Genomic DNA, 21,350 nt, shown 5'->3' with positions numbered 1-21,350 from the left:
GATATAATTGTCACATTCACACAAGAAAGCAAAAAGCTCAGGGCAGTGATGGAATTGAGTCCGCCCCAAAAATGTGTGTCTAAGCCCTAAACTCTGATGTCTGTGAATGTAACCTTATCTGGAAATAGGGTCTTTGCAGGTGTAATTAAGTTAAAGACCTGAAGAAGAGATCATCCTGGATTTAGAGTGGGTCCTAGATCCAATGATTAATGTCCTTATAAGAGAAAAGAAAGGGAGATTTGAGACACAGAGACACACAGGGAAGAAAGCCATGTGAAGAGAGGCAGAGATTAGAGTAATGCATTTAATTTTTATTTTTTAATTAATTAATTAATTTATTTGGCTGCATCTGGTCTTTTTTTTTTTAACATCTTTATTGGGGTATAATTGCTTTACAATGGTGTGTTAGTTTCTGCTTTATAACAAAGTGAATCAGTCATACATAAACATATGTTCCCATGTCTTCCCTCTTGCGTCTCCCTCCCTCCCACCCTCCCTATCCCACCCCTCCAGGCTGTCACAAAGCACCGAGCCAATATCCCTGTGCCATGCGACTGCTTCCCACTAGCTACCTACCTTACTACGTTTGTTAGTGTGTATATGCCCATGACTCTCTCTCGCCCTGTCACAGCTCACCCTTCCCCCTCCCCATAACCTCAAGTCCGTTCTCTAGGAGGTCTGCATCTTTATTCCTGCCTTACCCCTAGGTTCTTCATGACATTTTTTTTCTTAAATTCCATATATATGTGTTAGCATACGGTATTTGTCTTTTTCTTTCTGACTTACTTCACTCTGTATGACAGACTCTAGGTCTATCCACCTCATTACAAATAGCTCAATTTCGTTTCTTTTTATGGCTGAGTAATATTCCATTGTATATATGTGCCACATCTTCTTTATCCATTCATCCGATGATGGGCACTTAGGTTGTTTCCATCTCTGGGCTATTGTAAATAGAGCTGCAATGAACATTTTGGTACATGACTCTTTTTGAATTTTGGTTTTCTCAGGGTATATGGCCAGTAGTGGGATTGCTGGGTCATATGGTAGTTCTATTTGTAGTTTTGTAAGGAACCTCCATACTGTTCTCCATAGTGGCTGAACCAATTCACATTCCCACCAGCAGTGCAAGAGTGTTCCCTTTTCTCCACACCCTCTCCAGCATTTATTGTTTCTAGATTCTTTGATGATGGCCATTCTGACTGGTGTGAAGTGATACCTCATTTTAGTTTTGATTTGCATTTCTCTAATGATTAATGATTTTGAGCATTCTTTCATGTGTTTGTTGGCCGTCTGTATATCTTCTTTGGAGAAATGTCTATTTAGGTCTTCTGCCCATTTTTGGATTAGGTTGTTTGTTTTCTTGTTATTGAGCTGCATGAGCTGCTTGTAAATTTTGGAGATTAATCCTTTGTCGGTTGCTTCATTTGCAAATATTTTCTCCCATTCTGAGGGTTGTCTTTTGGTCTTGTTTATGGTTTCCTTTGCTTTGCAAAAGCTTTGAAGTTTCATTAGGTCCCATTTGTTTATTTTTGTTTTTATTTCCATTACTCTAGGAGGTGGGTCAGAAAGGATCTTGCTGTGATTTATGTCATAGAGTGTTCTGCCTATGTTTTCCTCTACGAGTTTGATAGTTTCTGGCCTTACATTTAGGTCTTTAATCCATTTTGAGCTTATTTTTGTGTATGGTGTTAGGGAGTGATCTAATCTCATACTTTTACATGTACCTGTCCAGTTTTCCCAGCACCACTTATTGAAGAGGCTGTCCTTTCTCCACTGTACATTACTGCCACCTTTATCAAAGATAAGGTGTCCATATGTGCATGGGTTTATCTCTGGGCTTTCTATCCTGTTCCATTGATCTATCTTTCTGTTTTTGTGCCAGTACCATACCGTCTTGATAACTGTAGCTTTGTAGTATAGTCTGAAGTCAGGGAGCCTGATTCCTCCAGTTCCTTCTTTCGTTCTCAAGATTGCTTTGGCTATTCGGGGTCTTTTGTGTTTCCGTACAAATTGCAAAATTGTTTCTTCTAGTTCTGTGAAAAATGCCAGTGGTAGTTTGATAGGGATTGCATTGAATCTATAGATTGCTTTGGGTAGTAGAGTCATTTTCACAATGTTGATTCTTCCAATCCAAGAACATGGTATATCTCTCCATCTATTTGTATCATCTTTAATTTCTTTCATCAGTGTCTTATAATTTTCTGCATACAGGTCTTTTGTCATCTTAGGTAGGTTTATTCCTAGATATTTTATTCTTTTTGTTGCAATGGTAAATGGGAGTGTTTTCTTGATTTCACTTTCAGATTTTTCATCATTAGTATATAGGAATGCCAGAGATTTCTGCGCATTAATTTTGTATCCTGCCACTTTACCAAATTCATTGATTAGCTCTAGTAGTTTTCTGGTAGCATCTTTAGGGTTCTCTATGTATAAGATCATGTCATCTGCAAACAGTGACAGCTTTACTTCTTCTTTTCCGACTTGGATTCCTTTTATTTCCTTTTCTTCTCTGATTGCTGTGGCTAAAACTTCCAAAACTATGTTGAATAAGAGTGGTGAGAGTGGGCAACCTTGTCTTGTTCCTGATCTTAGTGGAAATGCTTTCAGTTTTTCACCATTGAGGATGATGTTTGCTGTGGGCTTGTCATATATGGCCTTTATTATGTTGAGGAAAGTTCCCTCTATGCCTGCTTTCTGCAGGGTTTTTATCATAAATCGGTGTTGAATTTTGTCAAAAGCTTTCTCTGCATCTATTGCTGATCATATGGTTTTTCTCCTTCAATTTGTTAATATGGTTTATCACATTGATAGATTTGCGTATATTGAAGAATCCTTGCATTCCTGGAATAAACCCCACTTGATCATGGTGTATGATCCTTTTAATGTCCTGTTGGATTCTGTTTGCTAGTATTTTGTTGAGGATTTTTGCATCTATGTTCATCAGTGATATTGGCCTGTAGTTTTCTTTCTTTGTGACATCCTTGTCTGGTTTTGGTATCAAGGTGATGGTGGCCTCGTAGAATGAGTTTGGGAGTGTTCCTCCCTCTGCTATATTTTGGAAGATTTTGAGAAGGATAGGTGTTAGCTCTTCTCTAAATGTTTGATAGAATTCGCCTGTGAAGCCATCTGGTCCTGGGCTTTTCTTTGTTGGAAGATTTTTAATCACTGTTTCAATTTCAGTGCTTGTGATTGGTCTGTTCATATTTTCTATTTCTTCCTGATTCAGTCTTGGCAGGTAGTGCATTTCTAAGAATTTGTCCATTTCTTCCAGATTGTCCATTTTATTGGCATAGAGTTGCTTGTAGTAATCTCTCATGATCTCTTTTATTTCTGCAGTGTCAGTTGTTACCTCACCTTTTTCATTTCTAATTCTATTGATTTGAGTCTTCTCCCTTTTTTTTCTTGATGAGTCTGGCTAGTGGTTTATCTATTTTGTTTATCTTCTCAAAGGACCAGCTTTTAGTTTTATTGATCTTTGCTATTGTTTCCTTCATTTCTTTTTCATTTATTTCTGATCTGATTTTTATGATTTCTTTCCTTCTGCTAGCTTTGGGGTTTTTTTGTTCTTCTTTCTCTAATTGCTTGAGGTGCAAGGTTAGGTTGTTTATTCGAGACGTTTCCTGCTTCTTAAGGTGGGCTTCTATTGCTATAAACTTCCCCCTTAGAACTGCTTTTGCTGCATCCCACAGGTTTTGGGTCGTTGTGTCTCCATTGTCATTTGTTTCTAGGTATTTTTTGATTTCCTCTTTGATTTCTTCAGTGATCACTTCATTATTAAGTAGTGTATTGTTTAGCCTCCATGTGTTTGTATTTTTTACAGATATTTTCCTGTAATTGATATCTAGTCTCATGGCGTTGTGGTCAGAAAAGATACTTGATACAATTTCAATTTTCTTAAATTTACCAAGGCTTGATTTATGACCCAAGATATGATCTATCCTGGAGAATGTTCCATGAGCACTTGAGAAAAATGTGTATTCTGTTGTTTTTGGATGGAGTGTCCTATAAATATCAATTAAGTCTATCTTGTTTAATGTATCATTTAAAGCTTGTGTTTCCTTATTTATTTTCATTTTGGATGATCTGTCCATGGGTGAAAGTGGGGTGTTTAAGTCCCCTACTATGAATGTGTTACTGTCGATTTCCCCTTTTATGGCTGTCAGTATTTGCCTTATGTATTGAGGTGCTCCTATGTTGGGTGCATAAATATTTACAATTGTTATATCTTCTTCTTGGATCGATCCCTTGATCATTATGTAGTGTCCTTCTTTGTCTCTTTTAATAGTCCTTATTTTAAAGTCTATTTTGTCTGATATGAGAATTGCTACTCCAGCTTTCTTTTGGTTTCCATTTGCATGGAATATCTTTTTCCATCCCCTTACTTTCAGTCTGTATGTGTCTGTAGGTCTGAAGTGGGTCTCTTGTAGACAGCATATATAAGGGTCTTGTTTTTGTATCCATTCAGCTAATCTGTGTCTTTTGGTGGGAGCATTTAGTCCATTTACATCTAAGGTAATTATCGATATGTATGTTCCTATTCCCATTTTCTAAATTGTTTTGGGTTCGCTATTATAGGTCTTTTCCTTCTCTTGTGTTTCTTGCCTAGAGAAGATCCTTTAGCATTTGTTGTAAAGCTGGTTTGGTGGTGCTGAACTCTCTCAGCTTTTGCTTGTCTGTAAAGGTTTTAATTTCTCCATCAAATCTGAATGAGATCCTTGCTGGGTAGAGTAGTCTTGGCTGCAGGTTTTTCTCCTTCATCACTTTCAGTATGTCCTGCCACTCCCTTCTGGCTTGTAGGGTTTCTGCTGAGAGATCAGCTGTTAACCTTATGGGGATTCCCTTATGTGTTATTTGTTGTTTTTCCCTTGCTGCTTTTAATATGCTTTCTTTGTATTTAATTTTTGACAGTTTGATTAATATGTGTCTTGGCGTATTTCTCCTTGTATTTATCCTGTATGGGACTCTCTGTGCTTCCTGGACTTGATTAACTATTTCCTTTCCCATATTAGGGAAGTTTTCAACTATAATCTCTTCAAATATTTTCTCAGTCCCTTTCTTTTTCTCTTCTTCTTCTGGAACCGCTATAATTCGAATGTTGGTGCGCTTAATGTTGTCCCAGAGGTCTCTGAGACTATCCTCCGTTCTTTTCATTCTTTTTTCTTTATTCTGCTCTGCAGTAGTTATTTCCACTATTTTATCTTCCAGGTCACTTAACCGTTCTTCTGCCTCAGTTATTCTGCTATTGATCCCATCTAGAGTACTTTTAATTTCATTTATTGTGTTGTTCATCGTTGCTTGTTTCATCTTTATTTCTTCTAGGTCCTTGTTAACTGATTCTTGCATTTTGTCCATTCTATTGTCCATTCTATCTCCAAGATTTCGGATCAACCTTACTATCATTATTCTGAATTCTTTTTCAGGTAGACTGCCTATTTCCTCTTCATTTGTTAGGTCTGGTGCATTTTTATCTTGCTCCTTTATCTGCTGTGTGTTTTTCTGTCTTCTCATTTTGCTTATCTTACTGTGTTTGGGGTCTCCTTTTTGCAGTCTGCAGGTTCGTAGTTCCTCCTGTTTTTGATGTCTGTCTCCAGTGGCTAAGGTTGGTTCAGTGGGTTGTGTAGGCTTCCTGGTGGAGGGGACTAGTGCCTGTGTTGTGGTGGATGAGGCTGGATCTTGTCTCTCTAGTGGACAGGTTCACGTCTGGTGGTGTGTTTTGGGGTGTCTGTGGCCTTATTATGACTTTAGGCAGCCTCTCTGCTAATGGGTGGGGTTGTGTTCCTGTTTTGCTAGTTGTTTGGCATAGGTTTTCCAGCACTGTGGCTTGCTTGCTGGTCGTTGAGTGAAGCTGGGTGCTGGTGTTAAGATGGAGGTCTCTGGGAGATTTTCGCCGTTTGATATTATGTGGAGCTGGGAGGTCTCTTGTGGACCAGTGTCCTGAAGTTGGCTCTCCTACCTCAGAGGCAGAGCCCTGCCTCCTGGCTGGAGCACCAAGAGCATTTCATCCACACAGCTCAGGATAAAAGGGAGAAAAAGTAGAGGGAATTAGTAGAAGTATGAGGAAAGAAAGAAGGAAAGGAGGGTAGGAAGGAAGGAAGAAAGAAAGAAAGAAGCAAAGAAGGAAAGAAGGCAAGAAGGAAAGAAAGGAGGGAGGGAGGGAGGGAGGAAGGAAGGAAGGAGGGAAAGAAGGAAAAAAGACAGAAAGAAAGAAGATACAGTAAAAATAAAATAAAGTATAATAAAGTTATTGAATTAAAAAATTCTTATTTAGAAAAAAAAAAGGGACGGATAGAACCTTAGGACAAATGTTGGAAGCAAAGCTATACAGACAAAATCTTACACAGAAGCATACACATACACCCTCACTAAAAGAGGTAAATGGGGGAAAATCATAAATCCTGCTGTCAGAGACCACCTCCTCAATTTGGGATGATTCGTTGTCTAAAGGAGGGAAGGAAGGAAGGAAAGAAAGAAAGAAAGAAAGAACGAAGGTAAAGCATAATAACGTTATTAAAATTAATTATTAAGAAAAAAATTTAAAAAAAAAACATGGACGAATAGAACCCTAGGACAAATGGTGGAAGCAAGACTATACAGACAAGATCTCACACAGAAGCATACACATACACATTCACAAAAAGAGGAATAGGGAAAAAAATCATAGATCTTGCTCCTAAAGTCCACTTCCTTAATTTGGGATGATTGGTTGTCTTTTCAGGTATTCCACAGATGCAGGGTATATCAAGTTGATTGTGGAGCTTTAATCCGCTGCATCTGAGGCTGCTGGGAGAGATTTCCCTTTCTCTTCTTTGTTCTCACAGCTCCCAGGGCTCAGCTTTGGAATTGGCCCTGCCACTGCGTGTAGGTCGCTGGAGGGCGTCTATTTTTTGCTCAGACAGGATGGGGTTAAAAGAGCCGCTGATTCGGGGGCTCTGGCGCACTCAGGCCGGCGGGGAGGGAGGGGCACGGAGTGCGGGGCGGGCCTGCGGTGGCAAAGGCCGGCGTGACTTTGCACCAGCCTGAGGCGCGCTGTGCGTTCTCCCGGGGAAGTTGTCCCTGGATCCCGGGAACCTGGCAGTGGCGGGCTGCACAGGCTCTGCGGAAGAGGGGTGTGGAGAGTGACCTGTGCTCGCACACAGGCCCCTTGGTGGCGGCAGCAGCAGCCTTAACGTCTCCCGCCCGTCTCTGGATTCCGCGCTTTCAGCCGCGGCTCGCGCCCGTCTCTGGGGTCCGCGCTTTCAGCCGCGGCTCGCACCCGTCTCTGGAGTTCCTTTAAGCAGCGTTCTTAAACCCCTCTCCTCACGCCCCAAACAAAGAGGGAAGGAAAAGTCTCCTGCCTCTTCGGCAGGTGCAGACTTTTCCCCGGACTCCCTCCCGGCTAGCTGTGGTGCACTAACCCCTTCAGGCTATGTTCAAGCCGCCAACCCCAGTCCTCTCCCTGCGCTCCATCCTAAACCGAAACCCGAGCCTCAGAGCCTCAGCTCGCAGCCCCGCCCGCCCCCGGCGGGTGAGCAGACAAGCCTCTCGGGCTGGTGAGTGCCGGTCGGCACCGATCCTCTGTGCGGGAATCTCCCCGCTTTGCCCTCCGCACCCGTTGCTGTGCACTCCTCCGCGGCTTCGAAGCTCCCCCCTCCGCCTCCCGCAGTCTCCGCCCGCGAAGGGGCTTCCTAGTGTGTGGAAACTTTTCCTCCTTCACAGCTCCCTCCCACTGGTGCAGGTGCCGTCCCTATTCTTTTGTCTCTGTTTTTTCTTTTTTTTCTCTTTTGCCCTACCCAGGTACGTGTGGGGGGGTTTCTTGCCTTTTGGGAGGTCTGAGGTCTTCTGCCAGCCTTCAGTAGGTGTTCTGTAGGAGTTGTTCCACGTGTAGATGTATTTCTGGTGTATCTGTGGGGAGGAAGGTGATCTCCGCGTCTTACTCTTCCGCCATCTTCCGCCTTCCTGCATCTGGTCTTAATTGCGGCACACAGGATCTTTTGTTGCGGCACACGGGTTCTCTCTAGTTGTGGTGCACAGGCTCCAGAGCACATGGGCTCAGCAGTTGCGGCACAAGGGGCCTTTAGTTGTGGCACATGGGCTCAGTAGCTACAGCATGCAGGCTTAGTTGCCCCGTGGCATGTGGGATCTTAGTTCCCTGACCAGGGATCAAACCTGCGGCCCCTGCATTAGAAGAAGGACTCTCAACCACTGGACCACCAGGAAGTCCCAAGTCAAAGAAAGTCAAAGATTGCTAGGAGAAAGGCATGGCATGGCTTCCCCTCAGATCCTCCAGAAGGGACCAAAACTGCTGACACTTTGATTTAGCACTTTCAGCCTCCAGAATTTATTCTCTGTAGAGAATAAATTTCTGTTGTCTTAAGCCACCAAGTTTGTAGTAATTTGTTACAGCAGCCCTAGGAAACTAATACATTCAGTGAATTCACAAAGATGCAATACTGAGCCTAGAGACCATCCATAAACCAAGCTGACAAACACTTAAGACAAATGGATTTATACAGATTTTTCCAGGCTGGAGGCTGCCCTGATCTTAACAAGTCTGATAAACCAAATCTGCCTTGAAAATGTACTTTGAAATTGTGCACTTCTATCTCTACAACTTGCTTCCTGGCTCATTCATTGACCTCTTTTACATGGACCCTGAAAAAAATCTTCTAACTGGTACTCCTGCTTCCAAACATGGCTCCTACCAGTCCACTCTTCACATGGCAAGAATGGATGGATTGTCTTGAACCCTCAATGGATCATTTTATTCTAAGTACAGTGAGAAGTCATGGCCTCACGCTTTCAATAGCTTCCCATGGAAATCAGAGTAAAATACCCTCTTCCAACCATGACCTCCAAGGCTCTTCATGACCTGGTGTGTGTCTTCTCTCCAAACCTATCTGCAGAAGATGCTTTGCTTACTGTGCTTCAACTTTCCCACAGATCATACAACCAAAGGATGGAAGAAATCATATGTCTTGTTCATCTTTGCATTTTCAGTGCCTAATGAAGTCCCTGGCATTTAGTCGATACTCAAAAGATATTTGCTGAGTTGGTAATTGAATAAATAGATGGCTTAAGGAAGGTCTCCACTCCTTTGTGAGTCTCCTTTTGATATGGCCCAGGAGTCTTTTTGATAGGAGTGCATTTGTTTTAGCGGATACTTTTGCCAGGATACTTGTTGTATCTATATATAGTCACTGTAGTAGTTCTTGCACTTGAAGAGCCAAACTAGGAATGGAGCCAATTGGAATGGTAAAAAGGATATTGCTCATGAGGATTGGGGCTTCCCTGGTGGCGCAGTGGTTGAGAGTCCGCCTGCCGATGCAGCAGACACGGGTTTGTGCCCCGGTCCGGGAGGATCCCACATGCCGTGGAGCGGCTGGGCCCGTGAGCCATGGCTGCTGAGCCTGCGAGTCCGTAGCCTGTGCTCCACAATGGGAGAGGCCACAGCAGTGAGAGGCCCGCGTACCACCAAAAAAAAAAAAAAAAATGAGGATTGATAAATCTTCCCATTTCTCCAAAAGCTGTCTCTTCATTTTCATTTTTCAGCCGTCTTTTCCATGGCCTATGAATCGGTTCTTTTCTGTTTGTCAGGCCTCCCTATCCTCCCCCCAACCCCAACTCTAACTGTTTTGTTTACTCATTGCCCCTGAGGCTGATCATCATGACAGATTTCCCTGGTTTCCTGGTCAGCTAGCCTCTGTTCTCTTTGGCCTGTGAGAGGTACTGGCCTGGCAGAAGACTGGAAAGGCTGGAAGAGAGAGGTCAGGGTATTTCTTCCCTGCTCCATCAGTGCTCTAGGCATAGTCTCTGGTAATGGCTGCATCCCTCTAGGACTATAGCTCCTGTCAGGATACTCTTTCTGCATGGTTCCAGCACTCACTGAGCTCTGGAGACATTATTTCTTCTCCTTGCCCTTTGGAACGAATTCTAGGTAGTAATAGCTTTCTGCTAGTGCTGGTTTCTGGGTGCCTCACCATCCTTTGGAGAGTCCCTTAACTCTGTCCAAACCTTTATAAACAGTTTCTTCATTAAAACCTCTTGTGCCACCTGTGTTGGACTCCTTTTTCTGTTGGAAATGGACTTTTAACACTCTATTAACTATTAGGACAGGGGAGTAAGGGTCTGTGGTTAGACAATATGTATTTTTGTTAGCTCATGACTGGTTTGCAGCTATCATCTTTTCCTGATTGATTAAAGTTCATTTTCACCTTCAGGCTAAGGTAAGAGGAAATACTCTTTGCCAGCCACACAGGCCAATATGAAGTTGAATTAATTGAATAACCATAGCTTCCATGTCCTAGATAAAGTCCAGAATCCATTTCACAAATTGCCTTCATGTACTGTGGCAGAAACTCTTAAAGTTCACCCAATATCCATGAGTTTTACTTAGATTGGGGCCTTATGATTGGATTCTGGCCCACAGGAGATGGGTGTGACTGATGCAGGCCAATTTCAGGGGTAGCCTTTTAAGAGACCTCCAACTGTCCTCCCACTTATTCCTCCTTGGCCACAGTGACCTTGGAGGCCAATGTACAGATGGTCCAGTTACAAGATGGAGGAGGGCTGCTCAACATGCTTCAGAATTTGACTGACTGGCAAATACACCTTTATTGTGTTAGTCACTGAGATTTTGGGTTACATTTGTTACCTCAGACCCGCCTAGCCTATTTTGACTCATAGGTATATAAAGTAGATTTATTCATCCCTAGTATCTTAAGCTTTTCGGGGGCCCAAATCAGCAATAGAAAACACCTGATGTATTACTGCCTCTCCCTGACACCAGGGTCACAGTAGATATTGCTGGTCAAGAGCACTCTTCCAAGGTGGGCCCAGGGTGTCTTCTGGATCATTCTCCATACAGAGTTCCAAACAGACACTGCCAACCAATAGGCAAAACCTATTCTAGGTTCTGTTCTATGTGGTGAGCTTTATTTTGTGCTCTATCCAACAACTTACTGGTTTATAATTTTGAAATCTTTTGTTATTTATTTTCATTATGGGAAATAAGTACTATTTTCATAGTCCATTTTCAGTTTGATTTGTTTGTAAAATTTTGTGTGCTACCTTATTAATATTCATTAAGCCCTCACCCTAGAATCAAATAGCAAACCTTAAAGAAATTCCCGAGGGGAGACCTTCAAGATGATGGAGGAGTAAGATGTGGAGATCACCTTCCTCCCCATAAATACATCAAAAATACATCTACATGTGGAACAACTCCTACAGAACACCTACTGAATGCTGGCAGAAGACCTCAGACTTCCCAAAAGGCAAGAAAATCCCCATGCACCTGGGTAGGGCAAAAGAAAAAAGAAAAAACAGAGACAAAAGAATAGGGACAGGACCTGCACCTCTGGGAGGGAGCTGTGAAGGAGGAAACGTTTCCACACACTAGGAAGCCCCTTCACTGGTGGAGGTGGGGGGTGGGCTGGGGGGAAGCTTCAGAGCCATGGAGGAGAGTGAAGCAACAGAGGTGCGGAGGGCAAAGCAGAGGGATTCCTGCACAGAGGATCAGTGCCGACCAGCACTCATCAACCTGAGAGGCTTTTCTGCTCACCCACTGGAGCAGGTGGGGGCTGGGAGCTGAGGCCTGGGCTTCGGAGTTTAGGCCCCAAGGAGAGGACTGGGGTTGGCTGCATGAACACAGCCTGAAGGGGGATAGTGCACCACAGCTAGCCGGGAAGGAGTCCAGGAAAAAGGCTGGAACTGCCAGAGAGGCAAGAGACCTTTGTTTTGGGGAGTGCAAGGAGAGGGGATTCCTTCCCAGTGTGCCCACAGAAGGCAGAGCACCACCTAAACGAGCTCCAGAGATGGGTGTGAGCTGCGGCTATCAGCTCAGACCCCAGAGATGGGCATGAACCACTAATGCTGCTGCCGCTGCCACCAAGAATCCTGTGTGCAAGCACAGGTCACTATCCACACACCCCCCACCCAGGAGCCTGTGCAGCATGCCACTGCCAGTGTCCCATTATCCAGGGACAACACAAGGCATGTCTCAGGCTGTTACAATATCAAGCCAGCCTCTGCCACCTCAGGCTCACCCTGCATTCCAATTATGACTACCGTACCCCACCCTCTCCCTGGCCTGAGTGAGCAAGAGGGTCCTAATCAGCTGCTTTTCTAACCCCCTCCTGTCTGGGTGGATAACAGACTCCTGAGTGTGACCTACACAAAGGCAGGGCCAAAACCAAAGCTGAACCTCAGGAGCTGTGCGAACAAAGAAGAGAAAGGGAAATTTCTCCATGCATCCTCAAGAGAAGCAGATTAAATCCCCACAATCAACTTGATAAACCCTGCATCTGAAGAATACCTGAATAGACAATGAATGTTCCCAAAATTGAGGTGGTGGACTTTGGGAGCAACTGTAGACTTGGGGTTTGCTTTCTGCATCTAATTTGTTTCTGGTTTTATGTTTATCTCAGTTTAGTATTTAGTGCTATTATCATTAGTGGATTTGTTTGTTGGCTGTTTTGCTCTCTCTCTTTTTTTCAATATATGTATGTATATATATAATATATAGTTTTTCTCCTTTTTCTCTTTTTGTGAGTGTGTATGTGTATGCTTCTTCATGTGATTTTGTCTGTATAGGTTTGCTCTTACCATTTCTCCTGGGTTCTCCCTGTTCATTTTTTTGTTTTTCTTCTTCCTTTTCTTCTGAGCCATTTGGCTGGCAATGTCTTGGTGCTCCAGCCAGGTGCTGCGCGTAAGCCACTGAGGTGGGAGGGCTGAATCCAAGACATTGGACTACAAGAAACCCCCTGGCCCCACATAGTATCAATCGGCAAGAGCTTTCACAGAGATCTTCACCTCAACACTAAGACCCATCTCCATCCAAAGGCCAACAAGCTCCAGTGCTGGATGCCCCATGCCAAACAACTAGCAAGACAGGAATACAACCCCACCCATTAGCAGAGAGGCTGCCTAAAGTCATACTAAGTTCACAGACACTCTAAAACACACCACCAGATGGTCCCCACCAACCAGAAGGACAAGATACAGCCCCACCCATCAGAACACAGGCACCAGTCTCCTCCACCAGGAAGCCTACACAACCCACTGAACCAACCTCACCCACTGGGGGCAGACACCAAAAATAACGGGAACTACAAACCTGCAACCTGCAAAAAGGGGACCACAAACACAGTAAGTTAAACAAAATGAGAAAACAGAGAAATGTGTAGCAGATGAAGGAGCAAGGTAAAAACCCACCAGACCAAACAAATGAAGAGGAAATAGGCAGTCTACCTGAAAAAGAATTCAGAATAATGATAGTAAGGATGGTGCAAAATCTTGGAAGTAGAATGGAGAAAATACAAGAAATGTTTAATAAGGATGAGAAAGAACTAAAGAGCAAACAAACAATGATGAACAGCACAATAAATGAAATTAAAAATTCTCTACATGGAATCAATATCAGAATAACTGAGGCAGAAGAACGGATAAGTAACCTGGAAGATAAAATAGTGGAAATAGCTGCCACAGAGCAGAATAAAGAAAAAAGAAAGAAAAGAATTGAAGACAGTCTCAGAGATGTCGAGACAACATGAAACGCATCAACATTCAAATTATAGGGTTCCCAGGAGAAGAAGAGAAAAAGAAACAGACTGAGAAAATATTTGAAGAGATTATAGTAAAAAACTTCCCTAACATGGGAAAGGAAGTAGTCAATCAAGTCCAGGAAGAACAGAGAGTCCCATACATGATAAATCCAAGGAGAAACATGACAAAACACATATTAATCAAACTATCAAAAATTAAATATAAAGAAAAAATACTAAAAGCAGTGAGGGGAAAGCAACAAATAACACACAAGGGAAACCCCATAAGGTTAACAGCTGATCTTTCAACCGAAACATTGCAAGCCAGAAGGGAGTGGAAGGACATATTTAAAGTGATGAAAGAAAAACCTACAACCAAGATTACTCTACCCAGCAAGGATCTCATTCAGATTTGACAGGGAAATTAAAAGCTTTACAGACAGGCAAAAGCTAAGAGAATTCAGCACCATTAAACGATCTTTACAACAAATGCTAAAGGAACTTCTCTAGGCAGGAAACACAAGAGAAGGAAAAGACCTACAAAAACAAACCGAAAACAATTGACAAAAAGGTAATAGGAGCATACATATCAATAATCAATAACTGCCTAGAACTTCTCTAGGCAGGAAACACAAGAGAAGGAAAACACCTACAAAAACAAACCCAAAACAATTGAGAAAATGGTAATAGGAACATACATATCAATAACTACCTTAAATGTAAATAGATTAAATGCTGCAGGCAAAAGACACAGACTGGCTGAAGGGATACAAAAACAAGACCCATATATATGCTGTCTACAAGAGACCCACTTCAGACCTAAGGACAAAATAGACTTGGAAGTAAAGACTGTTACAAGAGACAAAGAAGGACACTACATAATTATCAAGTGATCAGTAGAAGAAGAAGATATAACAATTGTAAATATTCATGCACCCAACACAGGAGCACCTCAATACATAAGGCAAATGCTAACAGCCATAAAGGGAAAATGAACAGTCACACAATAATAGTAGGAGACTTTAACACCCCACTTACACCAATGGACAGATCACCCAAAATGAAAAAAAAAAAAAACCCACAAGCTTTAAAAGAAACATTAGACCAGATAGACTTAATTGATATTTAGAGGACATCCCATCCAAAAAAAAAAAAAAAAACCAGAATACACTTTCTTCTTAAGTGCTCATGGAGGTGCTCCAGGATAGCTCATATCTTGGGTTACAAATCAAGCCTTGGTAAATTTAAGAAACTTGAAATCATATCAAGAATCTTTTCTGACCACAACGTTATGAGACTAGATATCAACTACAGGAAAAAAAACTCTAAAAAATACAAACACATGGAAGCTGAACAATACGTTACTAAATAACCAAGAGATCACTGAAGAAATCAAAGAGGAAATAAAAAAATACCTAGAAACAAATGACAATGAAAACACAATGACCCTATTCCTATGGGATGCAGCAAAAGCAGTTCTAAGAGGGAAGTTTATAGCAGTAAAATCCTACCTCAAGAAATAAAATAAACTCAAATAAACAATCTAACCTTACACCAAAGCAATTACAGAAAGGAGAAGAAGAACAAAAAAAAAAAACCCCCAAAGTTAGCAGAAGCAAGGAAATCATAAAGATCAGATCAGAAATAAATGTAAAAGAAAGAAGGAAACAATAGCAAAGATCAATAAAACTAAAAGCTGGTTCTTTGAGATGATAAAAAAAACACTGATAAACCATTAACAAGACTCATCAAGAAAAAAAGGGAGAGGACTCAAATCAACAGAATTAGAAATGAAAAAGAAGTAACAACTGACACTGCAGAAATACAAAAGATCATGAGAGATTACTATAAGCAACTCTATGCCAATAAAATGGACAACTTAGAAGAAATGGCCAGATTCTTAGAAATGCACTACCTGCCGAGACTGAATCAGGAAGAAGTAGAAAATATGAACAGACCAATCACAAGCACTGAAATTGAAACAGTGATTAAAAATCTTCCAACAAACAAAAGCCCAGGACCAGATGGTTTCACAGGCGAATTCTATCGAACATTTAGAGAAGAGCTAACACCTACCCTTCTCAAACTCTTCCAAAATATAGCAGAGGGAGGAACACTCCCAAACTCCTTCTACAAGGCCAACATCACCTTGATACCAAAACGAGACAAGGATGTCACAAAGAAAGAAAACTACAGGCCAATATCACTGATGAACATAGATGCAAAAATCCTCAACAAAATACTAGCAAACAGAATCCAACAGGACATTAAAAGGATCATACACCATGATCAAGTAGGGTTTGTTCCAGGAATGTAAGGATTCTTCCATATATGCAAATCTATCAATGTGATAAACCATATTAACAAATTGAAGGAGAAAACCCATATGATCAGCAATAGATGCAGAGAAAGCTTTTGACAAAATTCAACATCCATTTATGATTAAAACCCTGCAGAAAGTAGGCATAGAGGGAACTTTCCTCAACATAATAAAGGCCATATATGACAAACCAACAGCAAACATCATCCTCAATGGTGAAAAACTGAAAGCATTTCCACTAAGATCAGGAAGAAGACAAGGTTGCCCACTCTCACCACTCTTATTCAATATAGTTTTGGAAGTTTTAGCCACAGCAATCAGAGAAGAAAAGGAAATAAAAAGAATCCAAATAGGAAAAGAAGAAGTAAAGCTGTTACTGTTTGCAGATGACATGATACTATACATAGAGAATCCTAAAAATGCTACCAGAAAACTACTAGAGCTAATGAATGATCTTGGTAAAGTAGAAGGATACAAAATTAATGCACAGAAATCTCTGGCATTCCTATACACTAATGATGAAAAATCTGAAAGTGAAATCAAGAAAACACTCCCATTTACCACTGCAACAAAAAGAATAAAATATCTAGGAATAAACGTAACTAAGATGACAAAAGACCTGTATGCAGAAAATTATAAGACACTGATGAAAGAAATTAAAGATGATACAAATAGATGGAGAGATATACCATGTCCTTGGATTGGAAGAATCAACATTGTGAAAATGACTCTACTACCCAAAGCAATCTATAGATTCAATGCAATCCCTATCAAACTACCACTGGTATTTTTCACAGAACTAGAACAAAAAATTTTGCAATTTGTATGGAAACACAAAAGACCCCCAATAGCCAAAGCAATCTTGAGAACGAAAAATGGAGCTGGAGGAATCACACTCCAAGTCTTCAGACTATACTACAAAGCTACAGTAATCAAGACGGTATGGTACTGGCACAAAAACAGAAAGATAGATCAATGGAACAGGATAGAAAGCTCAGAGATAAACCCACACACATATGGTCACCTTTCTTTGATAAAGGAGGCAGGAATGTACAGTGGAGAAAGGAGAGCCTCTTCAATAAGTGGTGCTGGGAAAACTGGAGAGGTACATGTAAAAGTAAGAGATTAGATCACTCCCTAACACCATACACAAAAATAAGCTCAAAATGGATTAAAGACCTAAATGTAAGACCAGAAACTCTCAAACTCTTAGAGGAAAACATAGGCAGAACACTCTATAACATAATCACAGCAAGATCCTTTTTGACCCACCTCCTAGAGAAATCGAAATAAAAACAAAAATACACAAATGGGACCTAATGAAACTTCAAAGCTTTTGCAAAGCAAAGGAAACCATAAACAAGACCAAAAGACAACCCTCAGAATGGGAGAAAATATTTGCAAATGAAGCAACTGACAAAGGATTAATTTCCAAAATTTACAAGCAGCTCATGCAACTCAATAACAAAAACACAAAAAACCCAATCCGAAAATGGGCAGAAGACCTAAATAGACATTTCTCTAAAGAAGATATACAGACTGCCAACAAACACATGAAAGAATGCTCAACATCATTAATCATTAGAGAAATGCAAATCAAAACTAAAATGAGGTATCACTTCACACCAGTCAGAATGGCCTTTATCAAAAAATCTAGAAACAATAAATGCTGGAGAGGGTGTGGAGAAAAGGGAACACTCTTGCACTGCTGGTGGGAATGTGAATTGGTACAGCCACTATGGAGAATAGTATGGAGGTTCCTTAAAAATCTACAAATAGAACTACCATATGACCCAGCAATCCCACTACTGGGCATATACCCTGAGAAAACCATAATTCAAAAAGAGTCATGTACCAAAATGTTCATTGCAGCTCTATTTACAATAGCCCGGAGATGGAAACAACCTAAGTGCCCATCATCGGGTGAATGGATAAAGAAGATGTGGCACATATATACAATGGAATATTACTCAGCCATAAAAAGAAACGAAATTGAGCTATTTGTAATGAGGTGGATAGACCTAGAGTCTGTCATACAGAGTGAAGTAAGTCAGAAAGAAAAAGACAAATACCGTATGCTAACACATATATATGGAATTTAAGAAAAAAATGTCATGAAGAACCTAGGGGTAAAGCAGGAATAAAGACGCAGACCTCCTAGAGAACGGACTTGAGGTTATGGGGAGGGGAAGGGTGAGCTGTGACAGGGCGAGAGAGAGTCATGGGCATATACACACTAACAAACGTAGTAAGGTAGATAGCTAGTGGGAAGCAGCCGCATGGCACAGGGATATTGGCTCGGTGCTTTGTGACAGCCTGGAGGGGTGGGATAGGGAGGGTGGGAGGGAGGGAGACGCAAGAGGGAAGACATATGGGAACATATGTTTATGTATGACTGATTCACTTTGTTATAAAGCAGAAACTAACACACCATTGTAAAGCAATTATACCCCAATAAAGATGTTAAAAAAAAAAAAGTCATGTACCAAAATGTTCATTGCAGCTCTATTTACAATAGCCCAGTAATGGAAACAACCTAAGTGCCCATCATCGGATGAATGGATAAAGAAGATGTTGCCCATATATACAATGGAATATTACTCAGCCATAAAAACAAACGAAATTGAGCTATTTGTAATGAGTTGGATAGACCTAGAGTCTGTCATACAGAGCGAAGTAAGTCAGAAAGAGAAAGACAAATACCGTATGCTAACACATATATATGGAATTTAAGGGAAAAAAATGTCATGAAGAACCTAGGGGTAAGACAGGGATAAAGACACAGACCTACTGGAGAACGGACTTGAGGATATGGGGAGGGGGAAGGGTGTGCTGTGACAAAGCGAGAGAGAGGCATGGACATATATACACTACCAAACGTAAGGTAGATAACTAGTGGGAAGCAGCCGCATAGCAGAGATATATCAGCTCAGTGCTTTGTGACCCCGTGGAGGGGTGAGATAGGGAGGGCGGGAGGGAGGGAGAAGCAAGAGGGAAGAGATATGGGAATATATGTATATGTATAACTGATTCACTTTGTTATAAAGCAGAAACTAACACACCATTGTAAAGCAATTATACCCCAATAAAGTTGTTAAAAAAAAAAGCAAAAAAAAAAAAAAAAACTTTGCAACATTGGGGTGAGTTAAATAACCAGAAATCTAGCCCCAAATTAAGCTCTCAATGACATGAAACACATTTTTTGCTCCTTTTAAATAAAAATCCTATATGCGGTACAAAAAAAAAAAAGAAATGGAAAAGGAGAAGTAACAACTGACACTGTAGAAATACAAAGGATCATGAGAGATTACTATAAGCAACTCTATGCCAATGAAATGGACAACCTGGAAGAAATGGACAAATTCTTAGAAAAGTACAACCTTCCAAGACTGAACCAGGAAGAAAGAGAAAATATGAACAGACCAATAAAAAGCACTGAAATTGAAACTGTGATTAAAAATCATCTGACAAACGAAAGCCCAGGACCAGATGGCTTCGCAGGTGAATTCTATCAAACATTTAGAGAAGAGCTAACACCTATTCTTCTCAAACTCTTCCAAAATAGAGCAGAGGGAGGAGCACTCCCAAACTCATTCTATGAGGCCACCATCACCCTGATACCAAAACCAGAAAAAGATGTCACAAAAAGAGAAAGCTAAAGCCAATATCACTGATGAAAATAGATGCAAAAATCCTCAACAAAATACTAGCAAACAGAATCCAACAGCATTTTAAAGAGATCGTACACCATGATCAAGTGCGGTTTATCCCAGGAATGCAAGGGTTCTTCAATATGTGCAAATCAATCAATGGGATACACCATATTAACAAACTGAAGGATAAAAACCATATGATAATCTCAATAGCTGCAGAAAAAGCTTCCAAAAAAATTCAACACCGATTTATAATAAAAACTCTCTAGAAAGTGGGCATAGAGGAAACCTACCTCAACATAATAAAGGCCATATATGAGAAACCCACAGCCAACGTCGTCCTCAATGGTGAAAAACTGAAACCATTTCCTGTAAGATCAGGATCAAGACAAGATTTCCCAGCTCTCACCAGTATTATTCAACATAGTTTTGGAAGTTTTAGCCACAGCAATCAGAGAAAAAAAAGAAATAAAAAGTATCCAAATCGGAAAAGAAGTAGAATTGTCACTGTTTGCAGATGACATGATATTATACATAGTGAATCCTAAAGATGCTACCAGAAAACTACTAGAGCTAATGAATGAATTTGGTAAAGTAGCAGGATACAAAATTAATGTATAGAAATCTCTTGCATTCCTATACACTAATGATGAAAAATCTAAGAGAGAAATTAAGGAAACAATCCCATTTACCATTGCAACAAAAGAATAAAATACCTAGGAATAGGGTTTGAACAACAGCCCTGTGTGCAGAGGGTGATGAGGCTGGCGCCAAGGGCTGGTGATGTGCCACAGGAGGCGATGCGGGAGTGCAGCATGGAGGGGCTGGCCTAGCTGGGGCCCGTGGCTGTGTGTCGTCTGGCTGTGACACAGGTCCTGTGCATGTTGCGGGGCTGCAACCGCCGGGCAGTGAGTGCCCGAGGGGCTGGGAGGCGAGCTGTGTCCCCAGGCAGGTGTGGGCTTCATGTCCACAGCCAGCGTCCCTGAGGCCATGCTCGGGCCATGATCACTCAGTGAAGCTGCGCTGCAACACCGCGGCCAACTTCTTCCCACGTTGTGAGGACCTGTGCGCACTGCAGGACTCAGTGCCTCTGCCCGCCTTGCGTGCTTCCCTGTGGGAGGGCCTGCTGGACTTCAAGCTGACTGCCTCCACTGCGTGGACTGGGTGCTGCTCCTGAGCACCCTCTGCCCCTGATCTGTATCCAGAGCTTCTTCCAGGCATGGCTGGGCGAGACAGTAGCAGTGGATAACTTCTCCTTTGGTGAAGGAACCATCCAAGGCTGCTAGACAGAAAAAGAGAAGTATAATTTTGGGAAGTGGTCGAAAAGGAAAAGCTACTATTAGAATTGATGTCCAGTGGAGCCCCAGAATAGAAGCAAGATGAATATTCCATTCCATATTGGCAACACCAAAGGAGGTGATGCTTTAGAAAGAAGATTTCTCAACAAAGCTCTTGAACTCAATATGATCTCTCTGAAAGGGCATAGTTCCAGAAATGACGTCTGCTGAAGGGAGAACATGTTCTAGCAATGAAATCTTCAAAAGACTCCTGCCGCTGCTCTTTGACTGGGACCCCCAGGTTGTCTTTGGAAGTTTCTAAGGCCTCCTGAGTAGACACTGGGACATGGAAGGAGTCGAGAGGCAAAGGAATCCTAGCATCACCTGTAGTTTTCTGAAACTGGAGGGAAAAAAAAAGACAAGACAAAATTCAGTGATGAACAAAGCCAACCATTAAAAAGTGGACTACTAACAGTAGAATTCATCTGGGGACGACCTAGTAAATGAAAATCTGACTGATCTATACCAGCCATTGTGTCCAGCTGCCCAAGCCTGGACGAGAGGAGGAAAGGAGAAA

The sequence above is a fragment of the Lagenorhynchus albirostris genome, chromosome 4, assembly GCF_949774975.1.
Source record: "Lagenorhynchus albirostris chromosome 4, mLagAlb1.1, whole genome shotgun sequence".
NCBI lineage: Eukaryota > Metazoa > Chordata > Mammalia > Artiodactyla > Delphinidae > Lagenorhynchus > Lagenorhynchus albirostris.
Note: the sequence above shows the minus strand (reverse complement) of the source record.